This window comes from Ambystoma mexicanum, chromosome 13 (assembly GCF_040938575.1).
Source record: "Ambystoma mexicanum isolate Mex_15411 chromosome 13, UKY_AmexF1_1, whole genome shotgun sequence".
NCBI classification, from domain to species: Eukaryota; Metazoa; Chordata; class Amphibia; order Caudata; family Ambystomatidae; genus Ambystoma; species Ambystoma mexicanum.
In genome coordinates this window covers 795,659,094-795,667,430 of record NC_090938.1, presented here as the reverse complement: position 1 = coordinate 795,667,430, position 8,337 = coordinate 795,659,094, and positions in this window count along the sequence as shown.

Here is an 8,337-nt window from a genome sequence, read left to right as displayed (position 1 = left end):
AGGCAGTTCACTGATGTGTTCGGAGACACTCCTCGGGCAGTGCACTAATGTGTTGGGAGACACTCCCCGGGCAGTGCACTAATGTGTTGGTAGACACTCCCCACGCAGAGCACTGATGTGTTGGAAGACACTCCCCAGGCAGTGCACTGATGTGTTGGGAGACACTCCCCAGGCAGTTCACTGATATGTTGGGAGACACTCCCCGGGCATTGCACTAATGTGTTGGGAGACACTCCCCAAGCAGTGTACCGATGTGTTGGGACACACTCCCCAGGCAGTGCACTGATGTGTTGGGAGACACCCCCCAGGCAGTTCACTGATGGGTTGGAAGACACTCCCCAGGCAGTGCACTGATGTGTTGGGAGACACTCCCCGGGCAGTGCGCTAATGTGTTGGGAGACACTCCCCAGGCAGTTCAGTGATGTGTTGGGAGACGCTCCCCAGGCAGTTCACTGATGTGTTGGGAGACACTCCCCAGGCAGTGCACTGATGTGTTGGGAGACACTCCCCGGGCATTGAGCTAATGTGTTGGGAGACACTCCACATGCAGTGCACTGATGTGTTGGGAGACACTCCCCAGGCAGTGCACTGATGTGTTGGGAGACACTCCCCGGGCATTGAGCTAATGTGTTGGGAGACACTCCACAGGCAGTCCACTGATGTGTTGGGAGACACTCCCCAGGCAGTGCACTGATGTGTTGGGAGACACTCCTCAGGCAGTGCACTGATGTGTTGGGAGACACTCCCCAGGCAGTGCGCTAATGTGTTGGGAGACACTCCCCAGGCAGTTCAGTGATGTGTTGGGAGACGCTCCCCAGGCAGTTCACTGATGTGTTGGGAGACACTCCACAGGCAGTGCACTGATGTGTTGGGAGACACTCCCCAGGAATTGAGCTAATGTGTTGGGAGACACTCCCCAGGCAGTGCATTGATGTGTTGTGAGACACTCCCCGGGCAGTGCGCTAATGTGTTGGGAGACACTCCCTAGGCAGTTCAGTGATGTGTTGGGAGTCGATCCCCAGGCAGTTCACTGATGTGTTGGGAGACACTCCCCAGGCAGTGCATTGATGTGTTGGGAGACACTCCCCAGGCATTGAGCTAATGTGTTGGGAGACACTCACCAGGCAGTGCACTGATGTGTTGGGAGACACTCCCCAGGCAGTGCACTGATGTGTTGGGAAACACTCCCCGGGCAGTGCGCTAATGTGTTGGGAGACACTCCCCAGGCAGTTCAGTGATGTGTTGGGAGACGCTCCCCAGGCAGTTCACTGATGTGTTGGGAGACACTCCCCAGGCAGTGCACTGATGTGTTGGGAGACACTCCCCGGGCATTGAGCTAATGTGTTGGGAGACACTCCACAGGCAGTGCACTGATGTGTTGGGAGACACTCCCCAGGCAGTGCACTGATGTGTTGGGAGACACTCCCTGGGCATTGAGCTAATGTGTTGGGAGACACTCCACAGGCAGTGCACTGATGTGTTGGGAGACACTCCCCAGGCAGTGCACTGATGTGTTGGGAGACACTCCACAGGCAGTGCACTGATGTGTTGGGAGATACTTCCCAGGCAGTGAACTAATGTGTTGGGTGACACTCCTCGGGCAGTGAACTAATGTGTTGGGAGACACTCCCCAGGCAGTGTGCTAATGTGTTGGGAGACACTCCCCAGGCAGTTCAGTGATGTGTTGGGAGACACTCGCCAGGCAGTGCACTGATGTGTTGGGAGACACTCCCCAGGCAGTGCACTGATGTGATGGGAGACACTCCCCAGGCAGTTCACTGATGTGTTGGGAGACACTCCCCGGGCAGTGCACTAATGTGTTGGGAGACACTCCCCAGGCAGTGCGCTAATGTGTTGGGGGACACTCCCCAGGCAGTGCACCGATGTGTTGGGAGACACTCCCCAGGCAGTGCACTGATGTGTTCGGAGACACTCCCAGGCAGTTCACTGATGTGTTCAGAGACACTCCCCACGCAGTGCACTAATGTGTTGGGAGACACTTCCCGGGCAGTGCACTAATGTGTTGGTAGACACTCCCCACGCAGTGCACTGATGTGTTGGGAGACACTCCCCAGGCAGTGCACTGATGTGTTGGGAGACACTCCCCAGGCAGTTCACTGATATGTTGGGAGACACTCCCCGGGCATTGCACTAATGTGTTGGGAGACACTCCCCAGGCAGTGCACCGATGTGTTGGGACACACTCCCCAGGCAGTGCACTGATGTGTTGGGAGACACTCCCCAGGCAGTTCACTGATGGGTTGGGAGACACTCCCCAGGCAGTGCACTGATGTGTTGGGAGACACTCCCCGGCCAGTGCGCTAATGTGTTGGGAGACACTCCCCAGGCAGTTCAGTGATGTGTTGGGAGACGCTCCCCAGGCAGTTCACTGATGTGTTGGGAGACGCTCCCCAGGCAGTGCACTGATGTGTTGGGAGAATCTCCCTGGGCATTGAGCTAATGTGTTGGGAGACACTCCACAGGCAGTGCACTGATGTGTTGGGAGACACTCCCCAGGCAGTGCACTGATGTGTTGGGAGACACTCCCCGGGCAGTTCAGTGATGTGTTGGGAGACGCTCCCCAGGCAGTTCACTGATATGTTGGGAGACACTCCCCAGGCAGTGCATTGATGTGTTGGGAGACTCTCCCCAGGCATTGAGCTAATGTGTTGGGAGACACTCCCCAGGAAGTGCACTGATGTGTTGGGAGACACTCCCCAGGCAGTGCACTGATGTGTTGGGAAACACTCCCCGGGCAGTGCGCTAATGTGTTGGGAGACACTCCCCAGGCAGTTCAGTGATGTGTTGGGAGACACTCGCCAGGCAGTGCACTGATGTGTTGGGAGACACTCCCCAGGCAGTGCACTGATGTGATGGGAGACACTCCCCAGGCAGTTCACTGATGTGTTGGGAGACACTCCCCGGGCAGTGCACTAATGTGTTGGGAGACACTCCCCAGGCAGTGCGCTAATGTGTTGGGGGACACTCCCCAGGCAGTGCACCGATGTGTTGGGAGACACTCCCCAGGCAGTGCACTGATGTGTTCGGAGACACTCCCAGGCAGTTCACTGATGTGTTCAGAGACACTCCCCACGCAGTGCACTAATGTGTTGGGAGACACTTCCCGGGCAGTGCACTAATGTGTTGGTAGACACTCCCCACGCAGTGCACTGATGTGTTGGGAGACACTCCCCAGGCAGTTCACTGATATGTTGGGAGACACTCCCCGGGCATTGCACTAATGTGTTGGGAGACACTCCCCAAGCAGTGTACCGATGTGTTGGGACACACTCCCCAGGCAGTGCACTGATGTGTTGGGAGACACTCCCCAGGCAGTTCACTGATGTGTTGGGAGACACTCCCCGGGAAGTGCACTGATGTGTTGGGAGACACTCCCCAGGCAGTGTGCCAATGTGTTGGGAGAAACTCCCCAGGCAGTGCGCTAATGTGTTGGGAGACACTCCACCAGGCAGTTCACTGATGTTTTAGGAGACGCTCCCCAGGCAGTACACTGATGTGTTGGGAGACACTCGCCAGGCAGTGCACTGATGTGTTGGGAGACACTCCCCGGGCAGTACACAGATGTGTTGGGAGACACTCGCCAGGCAGAGCACTAATGTGTTGGGAGACACTCCCCAGGCAGTGCACTGATGTGTTGGGAGATACTCCCCGGGCAGTGCACTAATGTGCTGGGAGACACTCCCCAGGCAGTGCGCTAATGTGTTGGGAGACACTCCCCATGCAGTGCACCGATGTGTTGGGAGACACTCCCCAGGCAGTGCACTGAGGTGTTGGGAGACACTCCCCAGACAGTGCACTGATGTGTTGGGAGACACTCCCCGGGCAGTGCACTGATGTGTTGGGAGACACTCCCCAGGCAGTGTGCCAATGTGTTGGGAGACACTCCCCAGGCAGTTCACTGATGTTTTAGGAAACACTCCCCGGGCAGTGCACTGATGTGTTGGGAGACACTTGCCAGGCTGTGCACTAATGTGTTGGGAGCCACTCCCCAGGCAGTGCACTGAGGTGTTGGGAGACACTCCCCAGGCAGTGCACTGATGTGTTGGGAGGCACTCCCCAGGCAGTTCACTGATGTGTTGGGGGCACTCCCCGGGCAGTGCACTAATGTTTTGGGAGACACTCCCAGGCAGTTCACTGATGTGTTGGGAGACACTCCTCGGGCAGTGCACTAATGTGTTGGGAGACACTCCCCGGGCAGTGTGTTAATGTGTTGGGAGACACTCCCCAGGCAGTGCACCGATGTGTTGGGAGACACTGCCCAGGTAGTGCACCGATGTGTTGGGAGACACTCCCCAGGCAGTTCAGTGATGTGTTGGGAGACACTCCCCGGGCAGTGCACTAATGTGCTGGGAGACACTCCCCAGGCAGTGCACTAATGTGCTGGGAGACACTCCCCAGGCAGTGCACTAATGTGTTTGGGGACACTCCCCAGGCAGTGCACCGATGTGTTGGGAGACACTCCCCAGGCAGTGCACTGATGTGTTCGGAGACACTCCCAGGCAGTTCACTGATGTGTTCGGAGACACTCCTCGGGCAGTGCACTAATGTGTTGGGAGACACTCCCCGGGCAGTGCACTAATGTGTTGGTAGACACTCCCCACGCAGTGCACTGATGTGTTGGAAGACACTCCCCAGGCAGTTCACTGATATGTTGGGAGACACTCCCCGGGCATTGCACTAATGTGTTGGGAGACACTCCCCAGGCAGTTCACTGATATGTTGGGAGACACTCCCCGGGCATTGCACTAATGTGTTGGGAGACACTCCCCAAGCAGTGTACCGATGTGTTGGGACACACTCCCCAGGCAGTGCACTGATGTGTTGGGAGACACCCCCCAGGCAGTTCACTGATGGGTTGGGAGACACTCCCCAGGCAGTGGACTGATGTGTTGGGAGACACTCCCCGGGCAGTGCGCTAATGTGTTGGGAGACACTCCCCAGGCAGTTCAGTGATGTGTTGGGAGACGCTCCCCAGGCAGTGCACTGATGTGTTGGGAGACACTCCCCGGGCATTGAGCTAATGTGTTGGGAGACACTCCACAGGCAGTGCACTGATGTGTTGGGAGACACTCCCCAGGCAGTGCACTGATGTGTTGGGAGACACTCCCCGGGCATTGAGCTAATGTGTTGGGAGACACTCCACAGGCAGTCCACTGATGTGTTGGGAGACACTCCCCAGGCAGTGCACTGATGTGTTGGGAGACACTCCCCAGGCAGTGCACTGATGTGTTGGGAGACACTCCCCAGGCAGTGCGCTAATGTGTTGGGAGACACTCCCCAGGCAGTGCGCTAATTTGTTGGGAGACACTCCCCAGGCAGTGCACCGATGTGTTGGGAGACACTGCCCAGGTAGTGCACCGATGTGTTGGGAGACATTCCCCAGGCAGTGCACTGATGTGTTGGGAGATACTTCCCAGGCAGTGAACTAATGTGTTGGGAGACACTCCCCGGGCAGTGAACTAATGTGTTGGGAGACACTCCCCAGGCAGTGCGCTAATGTGTTGGGAGACACTCCCCAGGCAGTTCAGTGATGTGTTGGGAGACGCTCCCCAGGCAGTACACTGATGTGTTGGGAGACACTCGCCAGGCAGTGCACTGATGTGATGGGAGACACTCCCCAGGCAGTTCACTGATGTGTTGGGAGACACTCCCCGGGCAGTGCACTAATGTGCTGGGAGACACTCCCCAGGCAGTGCGCTAATGTGTTGGGGGACACTCCCCAGGCAGTGCACCGATGTGTTGGGAGACACTCCCCAGGCAGTGCACAGATGTGTTCGGAGACACTCCCAGGCAGTTCACTGATGTGTTCGGAGACACTCCTCGGGCAGTGCACTAATGTGTTGGGAGACACTCCCCGGGCAGTGCACTAATGTGTTGGTAGACACTCCCCACGCAGAGCACTGATGTGTTGGAAGACACTCCCCAGGCAGTGCACTGATGTGTTGGGAGACACTCCCCAGGCAGTTCACTGATATGTTGGGAGACACTCCCCGGGCATTGCACTAATGTGTTGGGAGACACTCCCCAAGCAGTGTACCGATGTGTTGGGACACACTCCCCAGGCAGTGCACTGATGTGTTGGGAGACACCCCCCAGGCAGTTCACTGATGGGTTGGAAGACACTCCCCAGGCAGTGCACTGATGTGTTGGGAGACACTCCCCGGGCAGTGCGCTAATGTGTTGGGAGACACTCCCCAGGCAGTTCAGTGATGTGTTGGGAGACGATCCCCAGGCAGTTCACTGATGTGTTGGGAGACACTCCCCAGGAAGTGCACTGATGTGTTGGGAGACACTCCCCGGGCATTGAGCTAATGTGTTGGGAGACACTCCACAGGCAGTGCACTGATGTGTTGGGAGACACTCCCCAGGCAGTGCACTGATGTGTTGGGAGACACTCCCCGGGCATTGAGCTAATGTGTTGGGAGACACTCCACAGGCAGTCCACTGATGTGTTGGGAGACACTCCCCAGGCAGTGCACTGATGTGTTGGGAGACACTCCCCAGGCAGTGCACTGATGTGTTGGGAGACACTCCCCAGGCAGTGCACTGATGTGTTGGGAGACACTCCCCAGGCAGTGCGCTAATGTGTTGGGAGACACTCCCCAGGCAGTTCAGTGATGTGTTGGGAGACGCTCCCCAGGCAGTTCACTGATGTGTTGGGAGACACTCCCCAGGCAGTGCACTGATGTGTTGGGAGACACTCCCCAGGAATTGAGCTAATGTGTTGGGAGACACTCCCCAGGCAGTGCATTGATGTGTTGTGAGACACACCCCGGGCAGTGCGCTAATGTGTTGGGAGACACTCCCTAGGCAGTTCAGTGATGTGTTGGGAGACGATCCCCAGGCAGTTCACTGATGTGTTGGGAGACACTCCCCAGGCAGTGCATTGATGTGTTGGGAGACACTCCCCAGGCATTGAGCTAATGTGTTGGGAGACACTCACCAGGCAGTGCACTGATGTGTTGGGAGACACTCCCCAGGTAGTGCACTGATGTGTTGGGAAACACTCCCCGGGCAGTGCGCTAATGTGTTGGGAGACACTCCCCAGGCAGTTCAGTGATGTGTTGGGAGACGATCCCCAGGCAGTTCACTGATGTGTTGGGAGACACTCCACAGGCAGTGCACTGATGTTTTGGGAGACATCCCCAGGCAGTGCACTGATGTGTTGGGAGACACTCCCTGGGCATTGAGCTAATGTGTTGGGAGACACTCCACAGGCAGTGCACTGATGTGTTGGGAGACACTCCCCAGGCAGTGCACTGATGTGTTGGGAGACACTCCACAGGCAGTGCACTGATGTATTGGGAGATACTTCCCAGGCAGTGAACTAATGTGTTGGGTGACACTCCTCGGGCAGTGAACTAATGTGTTGGGAGACACTCCCCAGGCAGTGCGCTAATGTGTTGGGAGTCACTCCCCAGGCAGTTCAGTGATGTGTTGGGAGACACTCGCCAGGCAGTGCACTGATGTGTTGGGAGACACTCCCCAGGCAGTGCACTGATGTGATGGGAGACACTCCCCAGGCAGTTCACTGATGTGTTGGGAGACACTCCCCGGGCAGTGCACTAATGTGTTGGGAGACACTCCCCAGGCAGTGCGCTAATGTGTTGGGGGACACTCCCCAGGCAGTGCACCGATGTGTTGGGAGACACTCCCCAGGCAGTGCACTGATGTGTTCGGAGACACTCCCAGGCAGTTCACTGATGTGTTCAGAGACACTCCTCGGGCAGTGCACTAATGTGTTGGGAGACACTCCCCGGGCAGTGCACTAATGTGTTGGTAGACACTCCCCACGCAGTGCACTGATGTGTTGGGAGACACTCCCCAGGCAGTGCACTGATGTGTTGGGAGACACTCCCCAGGCAGTTCACTGATATGTTGGGAGACACTCCCCGGGCATTGCACTAATGTGTTGGGAGACACTCCCCAGGCATTGAGCTAATGTGTTGGGAGACACTCACCAGGCAGTGCACTGATGTGTTGGGAGACACTCCCCAGGTAGTGCACTGATGTGTTGGGAAACACTCCCCGGGCAGTGCGCTAATGTGTTGGGAGACACTCCCCAGGCAGTTCAGTAATGTGTTGGGAGACGCTCCTCAGGCAGTTCACTGATGTGTTGGGAGACACTCCCCAGGCAGTGCACAGATGTGTTGGGAGACACTCCCCGGGCATTGAGCTAATGTGTTGGGAGACACTCCACAGGCAGTGCACTGATGTGTTGGGAGACGCTCCCCAGGCAGTGCACTGATGTGTTGGGAGACACTCCCTGGGCATTGAGCTAATGTGTTGGGAGACACTCCACAGGCAGTGCACTGA